Source organism: Leucopleurus acutus, assembly GCF_964270905.1.
Source record: "Leucopleurus acutus genome assembly, chromosome: 11".
Classification (NCBI taxonomy): Eukaryota; Metazoa; Chordata; class Mammalia; order Artiodactyla; family Delphinidae; genus Leucopleurus; species Leucopleurus acutus.
The window spans coordinates 55,982,421-55,997,960 of NC_139152.1; positions in this window are offsets into that span (position 1 = coordinate 55,982,421).

The window sequence follows — 15,540 nt, forward strand, 5'->3', positions numbered from 1 at the left end:
GCAGTGAGCCTTAACAAATTGTGACTTATAAGACTCAAAAATTTTTTAATCTGTTCTATAATTTGTTACAGTGCATCAGTACATCTGGTATTTTATGAATGTATGAGAGGAGTGAAATAGAAAACAGAACTAAACTTCTGTTCCCTTAACTGACCATTGAAAGAAGAACGTATGAGTCCTTTTTATGCTATTGATGATACTTGTCAAAATTCTAAACCTATTAATGGAGCAACTAAGTTTGTAGGCTTGACATTAATTTATCTTTGAAAGGTAGAAATAAAATACTTATTGCTGAATAGGTCGGTTTTCTAAATGCTACAGAAGTAATCCATATGTTGCACATACTTTGAACTTGTTCCCTTAAAACACCCTTTGTGTGGCCTATAGATTACTGACCTTAAAAATTAAAGATTTTTTTCCAGAATTAGGGATATCCACCTGATTTTTGTATCTTAAGAACCAACAAACACATTGAGTATTGCATATTTACCATGGTTCAAGCACTGTTCACTATGCTAGTGTGGATACAGCAGGGATGTTCTGCTCACGTGGAGCTTACATTCTATCGGGGGGAGGGGGGGAGTCAACAAATGAACAAAACTCAATTGGTGTAAAACAAACTGTCTCAGAACTTTCTATTTGGGACAACTTAATGATTTTAGAAAAGCATGGTATCGTTTTTAATATGTATAAAGATGTTATCATTTGTAGGCAGTTAATTTCTCTATTCTGATTTATTTGAAAGGGTGTGGAGAGAATTTTTACTGTTTTGTTATATTACAAACCTAGTTTAACCAGATTTTCCTGATACAGTGACTTAAATAATTATCCATATTCAACATTTGGGTCAAAATGCACGTTTTTTCCTGAATACTAAACAAGGCAGATCATACAAGGTTTTAATGTGAATAGAGTATTCACTTAAATCAAAAGGGTACAGCAGTTTTTTAAATAGGCAGAGATCAAAGCCTTCAGTGTTTTTGTCATCTACCATTATTACCCATTGAACTTTCTATTTATAGTGTGGTAGTTTATGCCCCCTGGGAGCACTAAGTTCAGAACAGGAAACTCTATTTCTGTCAGACGTGAAATGTGCTGTGTTTGGAGGAGAGGGGAGTAGGAAAAAGTAAATGAGAGAATAAACCCAGTCACTGCTGGCAAGGTGCTTAATGTATCAGTGGTGGGGAAGGCCAGTCAGAAAGTATCTCATAAGCAAAAATCTAGTACCTCATATCTACCCACAGAGAGTTCATGCTCCATTATCCACACTAATCCAAGTGACTAAGAGTAAAAATTGTATTTTGCTTGTATGGACTATTTGATTTATATTTCTATGCGTTTTACTCAGGTCAGTGTTAATTAGATTCTCTGAGCAAATCAACCACTGATGGAGAACTACATGGCTGGCAGAAAAAAATGAGTGTCTTTCCATACTGGAAATGGAGCAAGATCAGATGGCTACAGCATAGAGTGGGAGTAATATGACTAATCAGCAGATTCTGACAGCTGTGTGAAAGATAGCTCAGGAGGTAAAATGGTCGAGCTGGAGGTAACCCAGCCAGCTTGGAGGCTGCTTGGGTGTGTAAGCATGAAGTGATAGCGTTGGAGCTGCGGTGAGAAGGAGAGCCCACAAAGTTTTAAAAAGGAATAACTAGAGAATTGTTTAATGGCTTAGATGTGGGAGCTGAAGGAAAGAGTGAAATACCGGGTTATATGAGCCAAACCAGAGGGATTGAAACCAATGATGATACAATACAGAAGCCAACAAGGAATCGTGGTTTTTAGTGCATGAGCGAAACAACGTTTTGGTATGATGAAGTTTATTTTAAGTGAAATGTTTTAAAGGGTATCTTCTGAGGAGAGGTGGATTTTAACAGTTAGACTTTGAAGTCATTGACATACAGGAGGCAACTGAAACCATGAGTGTGAATGAAATTATTTTCATAAGGATTAAGTATAGAGAAAGAAATATAAGAAAGCCTGGCCTCAGTGGGATGGGGAGGAGAAAGGTTGGAGTACAAAGGATTGCTGTTACAAAGACAAGGGCGTAGAAGGCAGCAAATAGCCTTCTATAGCCAGAGAATACAGCATTCTTAATAGCAAGACAGTGTCCCCCTCTACTTGGTTTACACTGGTAAGGCCAGCAGTAGTTCATTCTCTCGTTGCATCATAATTTCTATCTGTCTCTTTATATACTTCTTGGTGGGGAATTAGCTACTAATCTAAGGAGATGATAGGATAGTTTTAGAAATACCATCCTCGGATTAGTACCAGGTCTGTGGATGTCTGTTCAGCAACTACAGGCACACCTCAGAGATATGGCAGGTTTAGTTCCAGACCACTGCAATAAAGTGAATATTGCAATAATGCAAGTCACAAATTTTTTAGTTTCCCAATGCATATAAAAGTTATACTATACTGTAGTCTATTAAGTGTGCAGTAGCATTATGTCTAAAACAAACTACAAACCTTAATTTAAAAGTATTTTATTGCTTAAAAAAATGCTAGTCATCATCTGAGCCTTTGGCAAGGTGTAATCTTTTTGCTGGTGGAGGGTCTTGCCTCAGTGGTGATGGCTGCTGAAGGGTGGGGTGGCTGTGGACATTTCTTAACATAAGACAGCCATGACGTTTGCCACATGGATCAACTCTTCCCTTCATGAACGATTTCTCTGTGGCATGCAGTGCTGTTTGATAGCATTTTACCCACAGTAGAACTTCTTTGAAACTTCAAGTCAATCTTCTCAAACCCTGCCGCTGTATTATCAGCTAAGTTTATGTAATATTTAAAATTCTTTGTTGTCATTTTGACAGTCTTCACAGCATCTTCACCAGGAGTAGATTCCATCTCAAGAAACCACTCTTTCTTGATCCACAGGAAGCAAATTATCAACCATTGAAGTTTTATCATGAGATTGCAGCAATTCAGTCACATCTTTGGGCTCCACATCTAGTTCTAGTTCTTTTGCTGTTTCCACCACATCTGCAGTTACTTCCTATACTGAAATCTTGAACCCCTCAGAGTCATCCATGAGAGCTGGAATCAACTTCTTCCAGATTCCTGTTAATGTTAATATTTTGACCTCTTTCCCTGAGTCAGAAATGTTCTTTCTTTTTGCTTTTCCATTATGGTTTATAATTCCCTTTGGTATACAGTAGGACCTTGTTGTTTATCCATTCTGTATATAATAACTTGCATCTGCTAATCCCAAACTCCCAATTCAACGCTCCCCGCTGCCCCCTACCGGCAACCACAGGTCTGTTTTCTATGTCTGTGAGTCTGTTTCTGTTTCGTAAATAAGTTCATTTGTGTCATATTTTAGATTCCAAATATAAGTGATACATGGTATTTGTCTTTTTCTGACTTCACTTAGTATGATAATCTCTGGGTCCATCCATGTTGCTGCAAATGGCATTATTGCTTTTTTATGGCTGAATAGTATTCCATCGTATTATATGTGCCACATCTTCTTTATCCATTCATCTGTCAGTGGACATTTAGGTTGCTTCCACGTCTTGGCTATTGTAAATAGTGCTGCTGTGAACATAGGGGTGCATGTGTCTTTTCCAGATATAGTTTTCTCCAGGTATATATCCATTAGTGGGATTGCTGGATCATATGGCAACTCTGTTTTTAGTTTTTTAAGGAACCTCCATACTGTTTTCCATAGTGGCTGCACCAATTTACATTCCCACCAACAGTGTAGGAGCATTCCCCTTTCTCCACACCCTTGCCAGCATTTATTATTTGTAGATTTTTTAATGATAGCCATTCGAATCAGGAATGTTCTTTTTTTTAAAAAATATATTTATTTAATTATTTTTGGCTGCATCGGGTCTTCGTTGCTGTGTGGGCTTTCTCTGGTTGCAGCAAGCGGGGGCTACTCTTCGTTGCCGTGCGTTTGCTTCTCATCGCGGTGGCTTCTCGTTGCAGAGCACGGGCTCTAGGTGCGTGGGCTTCAGTAGTTGTGGCTTGCGGGCTCTAGAGTGCAGACTCAGTAGTTGTGGCACACGGGCTTAGTTGCTTCGCGGCACGTGGGATCTTCCCGGACAGGGCTCGAACCCATGTCCCCTGCATTGGCAGACAGAGTCTTAACCACTGTGCCACCAGGGAAGCCCAGGAATGTTCTTAATAGCATCTAGAATGGTGAATTCTTTCCAGAAGATTTTCAAATTACCCAGATCCATCAGAGGAATCACTATGGCAGCTATAGCCTTATGAAATATATTTCTTAAATAATAAGACTTGAAAGTCAAAATTACTTCTTAATCCATGGGCTGCAGAATGGATGTTGTGTTAGTGGGCATGAAAACAACATGAATCACCTTGTACCTCTCTGTCAGAGCTCCTGGGTGACCAGGTGCATTGTCAATGAGCAGTACTATTTTGAAAGGAACATATACATTTTTTTTTGAGCAGTAGGTCTCAACAGTGGGCTGAAAATACTCAGTGAACCACGTTGTAAACAGATGTGCTGTCATCCAGGCTTTACTGTTCTATTTATAGATCACAGAGTAGATTTAGCATAATTCTTAAGGGCCCTAGAATTTTCAGAATGGTAAATAAGCATTGGTTTCAACTTCAAGTCACCAGCTGCATTAGCTCCTAACGAGAGAGTCAGCCTGTCTTTTAAAGCTTTGAAGCCAAGCATTGACTTCTCTCTAGCTATGAAAGTCCTAGATGGCATCTTCCAATAGAAGACTGTTTTGTCTACATTGAAAATGTATTGTTTAGTGTAGCCACCTTCATTATCTTAGCTAGATCTTCTAGATAATTTGCTGCAGGTTCTACATTAGCACTTGCTTCACCTTGCACTTTTATGTTATGCACATGGCTTCTGAAATCTCAAGAACCAACCTCTGCCAGCTTCAAACTTTTATTCTGCAGTTTCTTCACCCCTCTCAGCCGTCTTAGAATTGAAGAGAGTTAGAGCTTTGCTCTGGATTAGGTTTTGTTTCAAGGGCATGTTGTGGCTGGTTTAATCTTGTATCCAGACCATTGCAACTTTCTCCATATCAGCAATAAGGCTGTGTAATTTTCTTATCATTTGTGTGTTCGTTGGAGTAGCACTTTTAATTTCCTTAGCACTCACAATTTGCCTATCTGGTACAAGAGGCTTTGGACATGTCTTCCTCACTAAGCTTAATCATTTCTGGCTTTTAAAGTGAGAGACATGCAACACATTCTTTCAGTTGAACACTTAGAGGCCATTGTAGGGTTATTAATTGGCCTAATTTCACTACTGTTATGTCTCAGGGAATGGGAAGGGCAAGACAGGAATGGCCAATCAGTGGAACAGTCAGAAGACACACAACATTTACTAAGTTTGAAGCCTTATATGGGCATGATTTGTGGCACCCCAAACAATTAGAATAGTAACATCAAAGATCACTGATCACAGATTGCCATAACAAATGTAATAATAATGAAAAAGTTTGAAATATTGCAAGAACTACCAAAATGTGACACCGAGACACGAAGTGAGCAAGTGCTGTAGGAAAAATGGTGCCAGTAGGCTTGCTTGCTGCAGGGTTGCCACAAACTTTCGGTTTGTAAAAAACACAGTAGTCTGCTAATTGTAATAAAGTGAGGTATGCCTGTATAAAGTCTGTTTCAGAGCCAGTATTGACAAACTTCTTTTCAAATTCAGCTGTACCACGTCCCCAAGGCATCTTTCAAATACATGTCATTGAAATATTTCTCCACCTGCATTTCCAATGATATAAACATGTTTGTTCCTCTTTTAAATGGCACTTTGGTGTTTTACCCACAAAAATGCATTAGGGTGGTAAATTATTATTTATTAAGTGGGTTCTCATACGTTGTCGACTTGTTTCTGTTATTTTCTAAGAAGACATTGGTGTCCTAGCTAAGCAGTATGTGTTAGTTCCTAGGGCTACTATAACAAATTACCACAAATTTGGTGACTTAAAGCAACGAACTTTCTGTGACGGTTCTGGAGGCCAAAAGTCCAAAATCAAAGTGTTGGTGAGGCCTCGCTCCCTCTAGCGGTTCCAAGAGAGAAGTCATTCCTTGCTGCCAGCATTCCTGGGCATTAGGCCGCAATCACTCCAAACTGCCTCCATCTTCATATCGCCTCTGTGTCTCATCTGTCTTTTAAGGACATTTATGTTGGCATTTAGGGCACAGCCGGATAATCCAGGATAATCTCAAGATCCTTAATCACACCTGAAAAGACCCTTTTTTCAAATGAAGGTAACATTCACAGGTTTGGGGATTAGGATGGGAACATATCTTTGGAAGCCATTATCAACCTACTACACAGCGTTTTTACTAATTTTGCAGTAACAAAGACCAGCATGGGTCTACTCTAGGATAATCCGAAACATGGCAAATTGAATCAGCAGACCTAAGGGTCTCCCTAGAAGGATCTCGCCTAGGAAATCCCCAGAATTAAGCTACTCTGCAGAGATCCTTCTAAGGGAAACCTAAAGTCAGAGGAGACCTTCATGAATCAATAAGAGGTCCAGTCTGGGCTAGTTCCACAATCCCAGAACCAATATCGTGTCCATGAAATGCTGTTAATCATTATCCCACTGAATTACCTTCCACTTGGGTTAGCACACGTCCAGTCTACCCGACATTTTATAATATTCAGCGATGACAGAAACTTCCCCCTTCTACTGACTTACTTTTAGGAGTGATAAATAGTAAACTTTATTTTCTCTGCTTTTCATTTCTAGACACAACAAAAAGGGTTTTGCCTCCACCTCACCCCCTCACCTTCAGTCAGACATACATGATTCATATTAGAAGAAAATGAGTGCTTCTGAAACCAGTGTCATGATTTAGATTTTATTCGACCTCTGCACTGAATTGCATGTTTCATTTACTGCCTTCCTTTCTTTGTTTTTAGAAATGGGAGCAATGGATGGGCACAAGAATTAAATGATAAAAATTCATTTGGTTGGAATAAAGTACATTGAACACTCAAGCAAATAAGGGATTAATTCAACCCAGTGGGATTTGGGGGTTTTATATTTTTTAGTACATCCTGCATTAGGTTTCTGTGAGGTTTCTCAAAAATGAATTTGAACCTTCTCCAGATAGGCCTTATCTGTTCGTTATTTCTGGTAACTATTTGAAGTAATGGTAAAAGGGGACAGTAACCATCTGTGGGGTTTATGTGTTTAAGAGACAAACTTACAGTTCCCAGAAGTTGATTCAGTCATTCTCTATCAGAACTATTCTGGAAAAAGTTCTCACTTTGTTCATTTATTCCTTTGGGTTTTCTGACTTCACTAAAGCATGACTTGGATTGTGCAAGATTTTAACTGGAGACATACAGTCTATTTTATTAGACTAAAAGACAGTCATGATTCTTGAAATGCATCTTGGGCTCCTGCAGAAGCTAGACCAGCTGGTAATTACTATGTCAAACACCTAACAGCTAGCTCTTAACTTGTTCAGAAACAAAGAGATGATACTAGCTAGCTACCACCATGCCATTAATTTCATTCCACCAGTGCTGTCATAAAGGATGGCACTAAAGAAGGAAGAGGCACCCATCACCCCTCCCTTCATCCTTCCATTCTGAACCAGTACAGGATATTCTGATGGGCAGGGCATCCTCTCCTTAGCAGGATGTGGCTAATCCAGATACAGAGTTAGCCCTGGGCCCCCTGCCAAGGTTCTTGTTCAGGGAGGGTAAAGAGGACAGGTCTCAGGTTGTCATCCAAATAAGAACTAAAATGTCAAACCATGTCAGCCCTGAAAAGTGAAGACAATTTACAGTGCCACCTCCCTGCCCCACTGTCTGCCGGAAGAGAGCTATAGCTACCCTAGAGTTCATCTCCCCAAGGCTATTACATCATAAGGAAGTACTTTTTTCTTGGCTCAGTTGCTTGTGAAACTCACTGAGAGGAGCAGTAGAATTAGTCACAATCAGCTCAACTGCTTTATCTCACTTCGAGGAAGAAAGGTAACAAATTCTAGGAAGCAAAAGATTTTGTGACAGGTCTCCTTGACCTGCACACAATAAATTCAAAACCACCCCATGAGTTAAACCAAAACATATTCAGTATCTAGCCTTAAACCTAGTTTGACTATAACATCTCTTTTCCAAAGGAAGGTACCTGTGGAATGATAATGATTCCAGAAATTGTTGTTATAATAATTATGTAATAATTTTTAATCTTATTACATAATAACAATTTATGGAATCATCCCCAAACATAGACTATTTCTCTGCTCTCTTTTCCTGTCATCCTATCAAGGTGAGAGAATCACAAATAAAAGCTTAAGAAACCTGTTACCCATGCTCCCCAAAACCAATTTAAATGCAGAATGATGAAAGAATAAGAAAAACCAGCAAGTGATAGCTGAATTCTTGTTCTTTGGCATGATGTTCTGATGAGAAACTTGGGATTCAAGAACTCATCAACTCTGATAGTTTAGAAGTAATAACAATATTAGTTATTTCTTGGACCCCTACCATGTGCCACCCACTGCTCTAAGCACTTTACAGGTTTTTATTTAGCCTTCAAAACGATGCTATGAAATAGGGGATAGTAGTGTCCCCAATTAGTGCTAATGGATGCCTTAAATCAATAGAATAAAACATAAACACTAGAAAAGGAACTTATTATAAATAAATACTTGAAAAGCTCAAAAAGTCAATTAGAATTATTCAGGAACTTAGGAAGGTAGCTGGATACAAAATAAATATGCCAATCAATAGCTTTTTTTTTCTATATTCACAATAAGCACTTAAAAGTTGATATGAGGGTAAATATTGTAACAGACAAAAATTATAAATGTCTCAAGGAATAAAGTAAACAAGAAAGAGCTACTAAAAAGTCATTAAAGAACATAAATCAAGATCTGAACAAACTATATTCTTGAATGGGAAGACAATATGAAATATCAATTCCCCCAAATTAACATTTTAATGTAATATGATTCCAATTTGAATTTCAACTGGTGAAGTTTTGAAATTGAACTAAATGATCTTAAAGTTCAAGTGAAAGAAGAAATAACATTAAGGGACTTCCCTGGCCCTCCAGTGGTAAAGAATCTGCCTTCCAATGCAGCAAACGCGGGTTCGATCCCGGGTCAGGGAGCTAAGCTCCCACATAGCACAGGACTACTGAGCCTGCACACAACTAGAGAAGCCCACGTGCCACAACTAAGAGCCTGCCTGCCGTGACTGAGGCCCAACACAGCCAAAAATAAATAAATAAATATTTTTAAAAAAGAAATAACATTAATTAGTAGAGTAGAACTGAGTCCAGAAGTAGATTCTAGTATATAACATTAATATATGACAAAGTTGTATTTCAGTAAGAAAGAATGTTTCTTAGTAAATGCTGGCGCAACTAGCTATCCATTTGAAGAAAATGGAAGTGCAACCCTTATATCGCACAAAAAGCAAATTCCAGATATATTAAATTTTTTTAATTAAATATAAAGTAAAACAAAAAGAAAGAAATCTAAGAGACTGGAAGTGTAGTCTAGAGATAGGGGAGACTTTCTTAGCCAATTTAAGAAACTAAAAAGCTATTTTTTAATTAAAATATTTTATATATTTATGGGACTTCCCTGGTGGTCGGTCGGCGGTTAAGAATCCGTCTTGCAATGCAGGGGATGCCAGTTCGATCCCTGGTTGGGGAACTAAGATCCCACGTGCCAGGGGGCAACTAAGCCCGCGCACCACAACTAGAGAGGAGCCCGTGCACCACAACAAAGAGCCCACGCACCACAACGAAAGATCCTGCATGCCGCAACTAAGACCTGAAGCAGCCAATAAATAAATATACTAAAAATATTTTATATATTTAAATTAAGATAATGAAATTAAAGAATTTATAGATTTAAAATTTGACAAAATATATTACAAAGTTCATGTGGGAAAATATAACAAAATATATAGGGTTAATATCTATAAAATACAAAATGTTCTTAAGAATTGAGATGAAACAATCCAAAAGGAAAATGGGCGAAAGATATTCCTAGGCAGTTCCGAGGAGAGCAAATTCAAATGGCCCATAAACATTAAAAAAAAAATGCTCAAACTAACTTCAAGACAGAGAGATGCAAAACAATATACCAAAGAACCCAACACACGGGGAAAATTTGCAAAGAGATAACACTACAAGCCCAGAAGAGAGGTTAGAGGGCAAGAAAGGAGTCATATATTGCTGATGGAAATGTGCCTTGTAGAGCCTTTGGTAAGCAAAAATTTTAATTTGCTATCTGCCATTACCTATTGAAAGTCAAAGTAGGCTTATTTGACCCAGCTATATCCTACTCCTGATAGCTACACCAAAGAAATAAAAGTATATATATATATGTACTTTACTGCTACAGTGTAGTAGAAAAACAGAAATAGGGTGAATGACCATCAAAAGAATGATTAAATAAATTATGATGCATTCATAACATAGAATATCATGCAGCCATTAAAAATGAGTTTGAGGGGATTCCCTGGCAGTCCAGTGGTTGACTCGCCGCTCTCACCGCGGAAGGCCAGAATTCGATCCCAGGTCGGGAAACTAAGACCCTACAAGGCAAAAAAAAGTTTGATTTTTGTTTTTTTAATTAATTATTTATTTATTTTTGGCTGCGTTGGGTCTTCGTTGCTGCGAGCAGCGGCTACTCTTTGTTGCGGTGCAAGGGCTTCTCATTGCACTGGCTTCTCTTGTTGCGGAGCACGGGCTCTAGGCACGCGGGCTTCAGTAGTTGTGGCACACGGGCTCAGTAGTTGTGTCTTACAGGCTCTAGAGCACAGGCTCAGTAGTTGTGGCGCACAGGCTTAGTTGCTCCGCGGTATGTGGGATCTTCCCAGACGAGGGCTCGAACCCGTGTCCCCTGCACTGGCAGGCGATTGTTAACCACTGCGCCACCAGGGCAGTCCAAGTTTGATTTTTAATGGTTGATTTAGAGGGATTTCTATGAGGTATTTAAAGTGAACAAAGCAAAATACATGGAAGGATTGTGTTATGTTTGTGTGTGTGTGTTACATGAGCCTGGGAAAGGTACTGAAAAATACATCCCAGGTTGTTAACATGGTTTTAGAGGAGAGGAGGGTTGAGGAAGTTAGAGTTAGGGGGATCTGAGTAGATAAGGGAAGAATAGCAAAAATACAGCTGTGGGAAAACAAAACAGGATCATAAAGGCACAGACAATTCCTCATTGTCAGTGTCAAGTAAATAACAGTTTCTGGAATATAAATTTTAAAAGCTATATGAATCTCATTGCTATATGTAAAATATGAATATCAACATATGGGGAATAATGTGCTATAACAAAAATAACTGTCCTAGCCATAGTAATATGGATGACTTTTGAATTATTTCTTTTTCCCTAACATTCTTATGCTATCTTTAAGTAAAAAATAATTTAAAAAAAATTAAGTAATTAAGTAATAACTTCATAGCTAAATCAGAAAAAAATAAGTCATCATTCAAAAAGCAAAAGGAGTTTAACTTTCTTCTGTTACCTGAAATTCAATCTTCTTACACAGCTGAAGAACTTCAGTTGATCTTGTGAAGGACAAAGAAGCAGAAGGACTCCCCTAGGATGGCAGGCAGTTTGCTGAAGATTAAACTCAATCTTTTAAAAATTGCAAATAGGAAGCCAGGACAGATTTCTAAGCACAGACGTACCTAATGCCCTTTCGCGGCACAGACTCCAGCGTCCTAACAAGTTTCAAGGGCAGTGTTCAAGACAGACGCAGGTTTTCTTGGCATTATAGTGCACTGCCAATACTTACATTATATCATGATATCATTTTATGCTATATATGCTATATATCATTATATCATTATATCATTTTATGCTATAACTGCTCTTCTATTTATAGAACCGGCATAGTTGGCTCTTATATGTCAATATATTTGTAGCTCAAAATATCCTCAAAGTATTTACAAACTAAATATACTGCATTTTCAATCATTAAAATAACCCCTTGGGACTTCCCTGGCGGTCCAGTGGTTAAGACTCTGCACTCCCAGTGCAGGGGACACAGGTTGGACCCCTGGTTGGGGAACTAAGATTCCGCATGCCGCACAGCATGCCAATAAATAAATAAATAAATAACCTCTTGAAAATTGTGTTGTTGTTAAAGAATAGATTTATAGCATACATTTTCATAGATGATCTAATTAGAAGATATTTACTTATAGAAAAAGATAACTGTACATACATGGGATCCATTCAAGTTTTTTAATTACTTGTTATATTGTTTCTCAAAAGGTTTTCATTTAGATAATGATGTGTTTGTTTTCGCTGTGTTCTTTTAACCCCTCCCTACCCTCTTCCAACTCACTGGGTATGCAGCATCTTTCTGACTGTCAGACACAGAGACCTGGACAATGACTTGCATTTGGTAAAGTGGATTGAAGGCTGAATGCCATTATCTGTGTTCTTAGCACCATAGAAGCCAGCGCATGGATTCTTATGCAAACCCTAGAGAAGAGGAAAGACCCTCTGTGATGTGTGAGGTTGAATTTCCTGCCTTCAACCCACCAAACCAGGGAGGATGAGGGCTCAGTCAGAAGTAAGACCATTATAAGAAAAACAATTTTTAATGTGACTTTCCTTAGCCAGTCGAATTTATGGGGTAAGGTTCATGCTAGCTACCTTCTCTTCATATTAAAAGCTAAATAGAGTATAAATCATGCTATTTAGAGAAAAGAGAACAAAGCAATGCTGTCTCAAAGGCCCTAAGAAGTCATTCATCAGGAATGCGAGTGCGTATTTGATTTACAGAATTTCTATGCCAAGCAGAGAAGTATGCGAAAACAGCAAAGCAAAATGCAGAAGCTGCAATAATAGTTTCGTTTAGCTGGAGCATGTCCTGTATCAACAGGGATTAACGATTTTAGTTTTTTGATCGCCCCCAAGATCATGTTCACTATTGATGACGCCTATGATGTCTGTAAAGAGTCACTGCAATTGATTTATTTGTCCAGCAAACTTTTTGTCAGCAAATTCACTACCACCTTAAAAATGTCACTGACTGCTCTATGCTTTCAACACTAGAAGCACAAGCTGCAGTGAAAACTGTATTGAGCTCACCCTTACTGTCAGAATTCTAAGAAGCAATAACATATTTATGATTTCATGTTAAAAATCTCCCAGACATCACTGTTTAAATCACAATTTAGCAATAACAGAGTAACTTGAAATTATGAAGTTTTACATTTCACCATTCTGTTTTCCTCTTCACATTGAACAAAATTTGAAAGGATTAAGAGGAGAAGCTATAACATATAAATTATTCAAGAGTTCTTCCTGTTTTTAAGCTCCACAAGACTGAGACGACAACTCTTTTGAAGTGGTAGAGAGTACTGTGAGGTATCTATATATGATAGAATATAATATAAATGAAAATAAATTGAGTCTGATTATATAAATGTAGATATTCTTATTAGAATATTTGTTGAGGAATTGAATGCAGTTGTATTGATTGGAAATGACCCACTCATTCAAAAACATTTGAGCACCTACAAAGTGACAAAAGGTAGAGATGAATAAAACAGATATGGTCCCTGCCTTCTTGGAGCTGAACAAAAGAGCAAACACATACTAAATACTTACTATACGTGGTGCATTATATTAGTCTATGTTTATTATTATAGACCAAACGCTGTTCTAAGTGATTTGTCTGTGTAAACTCATTTAATCCTCACGAGAAATTTCTCAGGTAAGTACTATCATTTATGTTATACAGAAACAGAGAGGTAGTTTGTTCAAGGCTCCACTGAGTAAGTGGAGGAGCCAGGATTCAACCCAAGGAGTCTGTGTTCTGTGCCACCTCTCAAATTGCTACATAATTATACTCCAATAAAGATGTAAAAAAAAAAATTTGCTACATAAATAATATTTAATCACGAGTACAAACTTCTGAGGACAGTACTCTTATCTCAGTTTTGCAGAAGAGGAAACTGAAGTGTAAAGAGGTGAAATAACTCATCAAATATGAACTGACAAGACCCTACCCACCACACTACACTACACTACACTCTGCTTTACAGGCAAGATAGACACACAAGGGTCAACTAGGCGCCGTATTTAAACTTTGACCCCATTTGACCTCAAGGTAAAGCATTTTCCTTCAAACCAGATACTAACCCCACCCCACCCTCGGCAAAAAATGTCATATCGGAAAAGACATAATGTACTCAATCAATAGCTTCGTGCTGTCACCACCACGACCACATCCTTTCCTAGACTCCTATCAATGTCTCAGGAAGTCCTTCCATTAGCATTTCTCCTATATGTGAGGTTCCAATAACACATCTGAATCTTCGAGGGCACACAAGGTTTACGCTCCACACTTAAATATTTTTTTACTCCCCTGATTCATGAGCTGCTTCTTCTTGAAATTTAACATTTTTTCTATCTTTTTTGCTCCCGATCTCTCCGGACCAAACTCACATCTTGCAGATTCCCCCTAAAATCCATTCGAAGCTCTGTTTTCCTTCCCATCACTGATGTATAACTGCTTTACAATATCACTGCTACTTATGCATGAAATGTGTGTCAGCATTTTATTCTGACTACCAAGATCTGATGCATCTTGAGCAGGCAGCCAAATTAAATAAAAAATAATTTTGGATTTATTTTGGTTTATAATTTGGTTTCTATGTTTAAGGCTAAAATATTTCCTTGCACAATAATGTGAAATGTACCTAATGCCACTGAACTGCACACGTGGAAATGGCTAAAATGGTAAATTTTATGTAATATATATGTCATCACAATTTTTTTAAATAAATAAAGAGCTGAAAGAGCTGGTCGACATCAAAAAGGAAAAGAAAAAGAATAAAACATTGCCAATCAAGCCCTGATATCAATTTGCGAGATCTAATGGTTTTACCTCATAACAGGTTTTAAGTAAGAATATTTTAAGAAAATAATGGCCAGGGAATTCCCTGGAGGTCCATTGGTTGACTCCACAGGGACTTAAGATCTCACAAGCCACAGCACGACCAAAGGAAAAAAAAAACGCCAAATTTTATTTGGTGACTATAATGGTGATCTAAAATATTTATGTATTCCAAGTTTGTGATCAATTATGTATATTTGAATAGGTAAGTTTACATGATTTATTTTTTTTTAATCAGCAAATGTCCTTTTCCCCAGTCAATATCTCCCAGCTACAAGCACAGTGCCTGGTACATAATTGACACTTGATAATTATTTGTGAATGGTTGAATAAAGGATTCTTCAGGATTATAACCACTGAGCTACTTTATATGGAGAACAAAAGGAGACTTTGCAATTATAGTTATCAATATAAAGTATTAGTTATTTTGAGATCTTTATATAAACAGGGAAAAATGCTTCTGCATCAGAGGTGAAAAATAAGGATTGGAATTAGTTCAATCTATGTTACTAATGTCTCTTTCTCTATGTCTTAAGTTTGATGTTGCAAAATGAACTGATAATTATTGTAAGAATAAGATAATTTTTGAACATGTATAATATGCCACACATTTAATGCCTGGTACTATTCTAAGGCTTTACACATATTAACTCACTAAATCCTCCTAACAACTTTATGATTTCATA